The sequence below is a fragment of the Alligator sinensis genome, unplaced genomic scaffold (genome assembly GCF_000455745.1).
Source record: "Alligator sinensis unplaced genomic scaffold, ASM45574v1 scaffold881_1, whole genome shotgun sequence".
NCBI lineage: Eukaryota > Metazoa > Chordata > Crocodylia > Alligatoridae > Alligator > Alligator sinensis.
In genome coordinates this window covers 972,196-975,968 of record NW_005842346.1, presented here as the reverse complement: position 1 = coordinate 975,968, position 3,773 = coordinate 972,196, and positions in this window count along the sequence as shown.

Here is a 3,773-nt window from a genome sequence, read left to right as displayed (position 1 = left end):
GAAGAAACTACAAGGACCAGCCCCCAGAGTTCGACTGCCCCCATCGTCCCCAGCAATGCAGGCACGCCACACACGTTGGGCCCACGAGGCAACAGCTGCTGCCACTACTGGTGTCCCTTCCCCTCCTCACCCCCCAACAATGCAGGCGCCAGGGAGAGCCCAGGCCCCATCCCCAGCTCCAGACCTGCTCAGCAGTATGGCGCAAGCTGTTTGGGCCCCTGCCATTAGCCTTGGTGGAAATCGGGGGGGCACATGCACCCCACCATGCATCACTCCTAGGGACCTACCAAATTAACAGCAGGAGTGGGCTGCACAAGGGATCCTTTAATCTTGAATATTCCCCAGTGCACACAGCCACACTGCTCACTCCTGATCAGCTGGAAGGCAAAACCCACAGTTTTTAAATCTGGCACTGTTTTTGCTGCTCCCCACTCATTGGCTAATGGGCCTTCCTAGCTCTGCTTTGTGTTGCTCACCGTCCGGGAGGCAAAAACCGCACCATATTTAAAACTGTGGTTTTCACCTCCCTGCTAATCAGGAGGAAGCGGCGAGCGGGGTAGGGGGGGCATGCGAAATCAGTGGGAGCAGCTCCTCTGATGTTGCAGGTTCCCCCAGGCAGCACCACAGACACAGGGGCACGGTCAGCAGAAGGCAGGCAGTGTCCTTGTGTCCCTGCGTCCCTGCCTGTGCTCTCCTGACCACCGCCCATCCCCCAGTGCCTGCTGCAGCATTTCCTGGGGCAGCCCAGAGAAGCAATTTAAAAATAATTTTTTAAAACATTTTTCTCAGCACACCTTGTAGCGTGCCGAGGAAAATATATCCGGTGACTGGCACATGTGCCGGGGGTTGCCTGTCCCTGGTCTAGACCCATCTTCTTTGTAACCACCCTTCAGGTAGTTGAAGGCTGCTATTAAATCCCCCTTTAGTCTTCTCTACATAAATAAGCCCAGTTCCCTCAGCCTCTCCTCATAAGTCGTGTGCCTCAGCCCCCAAACCATTTTTGTTGCTCTCTGCTGGACTCTCCAATTTCTCCACAACCTTTCGGGTGGAAGGAGGTGCAAAACTGAACACAGTACTCCAGATGTGGCCTTGCCAGTGCTGAATAGAGGGGAAGAATCACTTCCCTTGACCTGCTGGCAATGCTTTTACTGATACAGCCCAGTATGCCATTAGACTTCTTTGCAACAAGAGCATACTATTGCCTCATATCCAGTTTATTGTCCACTGTAACCCCCAGGTCCTTCTCTGTAGAGCTGCAGCCCCAGCCTGTACTGGTGCCTGGGATTGTTCTGTCCTAAGTACAGGACTTTGCACTTGTCCTTGTCAAACCTCATGAGATCTCTTTTGGTCCAATCCAATTTGTCAAGGTCTTTCTGACTCCTAGCCCTACCCTCCAGTGTATCTACTACTCCCCCTGGTTTTATGTCATCTGCAGACTTGCTGAGGGTGCAATCCATCCCATCTTCCAGGTCACTGATGAAAACAATAAGCCACAAAGTCAATGAACTCCCTCGCTGCTGCCAGACTAGAAATGCTGATGCTATTGCCAGTCAATTGGTTTTCCGCTCTGGGCAGAGCGGGAATCAAAGGGAGGTATGACTGCACCGCTGCAACCCAGAGAAGTTGGCTAGGAATCTAGAGTGTTATGACTATCATGGCTCATTGGCATCTCTTGGAGCTCTTTGCAACTGGAGAATTGCTCTGGTGTTTTACCACAGTCAAAAACCAAGCCAAATTTGCTGTTGAAATAGGGCCAGCTGCCTCAGAAATGTGTGGGAGGCATATCTGGACTCTTGGTTTTGCTAAGAGGTTAGAACAGGGGTGGGTGCTCAGGCTCCAGCCTGCAAGCCAAATTTGGCCTGCAGATTAATGACATCCAACCATGGGCTGGAAAACTTGGTAGCAGAGAGAAACAGAAGCTCCACCCAGCTGGATCCAGCCTCATCCAGGCCACTGCCCATGCACAAGGATCAGGGCCAGACCCACTCCCCACATGCTCAGATTGAACTGAGCTGCTCCTCCCACCCACCCACACATCCGGATCAGGGCCCAAGCACTTTACCCAGCCCCTCTGTCCTGCCCTCATCCCTGTCCTGGGCAGAATGAATCAGAGTCAGGCTGCACAGCCCCCCACAACCAGCTCAAGCCTACCAGCTGGATCCTTCATAGAGACCTGATACTACCCGTCCGACCCACTGGGCAAATAGTTTGAGCACCGCTGGGTTAGGCAATGGATTTGTATGGGATGCCTTGGATAGGGATATGGTGGGGGTTGGACCAGGTGACCCATGGAGTGTCCCAGCCCCTACTTCTCTATGATTCTTTAAAAAAGGTGCAAGTCCCCACTGCTCTAACACAGTGGTTCTCAACCTTGTAGGACTCGAGAAGCCCCTTGGAAGATGTCAGCTCTTAGTTCACTCATTTTTTGACTACAAAAAAAACAACAGAGCAATTCTTCTTTTGCAAATAACTCAGAAAGACTCCAATGGGTCATCATGTTTTTAACACTATGGATTCTTGCTTGAAAACTCTGCGTTTATTTTGTGAAGTAGAAGGCAGGGTAGAAATGCACCTTAAAGGCTAACCAAACAGCACAAGCTTTCATGAGAGGAAGTTCACTTTATTGGCTGTTGTGAAAGAATATGCACAAGGCATAAGAATCTGATCACTAGAGAACACTTCCCTCCAGTACGTGCAATTAAACCCAGGGTTGCTGAAGCTTACCATTCCTCTATTGTCAGCTATTATCTGTCAACAGTTATCATTCCTCTACTGTTGATAATTGTCTGCAAACCTCATAATGAGTGCATCAGCTGCCTCCATTTCCTGTTCTGTATAAAGAATAACAAATTACGGCTGCGGTCTGCTGTTCCAGTGGATAGCAGAGGGCTGGGTGGTGGATTTAAAAGTACCAGCCCTACTGATAAACAGGGATCTGGGTTCTGTTTCCTACAGAAAAACAGGAAAAAACAGGGATGAACTCCCTCTCTGCTGCCTGACTAAAAGTGCTGATGCTACTGCAGGCAATTGGTTTTCAATTCTGGGAAGAGCAGGAATCAAAGGGATGTATGACTGCACTGCTGCAACCCTCCACCCCCCTGGAGCTGTCCCTGTGCACAGGCCTGATTCCCAAGATAACCTCAGAGATGTTGACTAGGAATCCAGAGTGTTACAGCCCTGAGAAAAACGTAGATTTTTCATTCTAATAGAGAAACACATGGATTTTCCACACTTGCAAGGAGCAATCTGCGGGCTGGCAGAGTTCCAGCCTGTAAGGGGCTGAGGGGAGGGTGGTTAGGCAGTGGGTGTCATGTGCGTGTGAGTGACACATGCACATGGCTGTCAGGCAGCCTGGAGAACAGCTCCCACAGGTAAGTCCAGTGGGAGGGAGATGGGATTGAGGCCCCCATAAGGAGGGAGGGCTGGGGCTGCTCTGCCCAGCTGGGGCAGTGAGTGGGGCTTGGGGCCCAGGGCTAGAATGTGTGGCCACAGGGACCTGGCAGGGAGCATGACAGAGCCATGGTCAGTTCATCCAGGGGGTGGGGAGAGAGGTAGGGCTGGCCCCCTGCTGTTGTGTGCACTCCCGGCAGGGAGGCAGGAGGGGCAAGGGGCCCCCAGATTTGTGTGTGGGGTGGGTGCAGGCTGCCTGATGTAGGCTTGGGCTTCCTGCCCTGCTACCCTTCCCCCAGGGCCTCTGCAGCCCAGTGGGTGGGACCCAGTGTGGCTGGGTAGAGCAGGGCCAGGTGGGGGGGAAGCCCTTTGGGGCTGGGGGG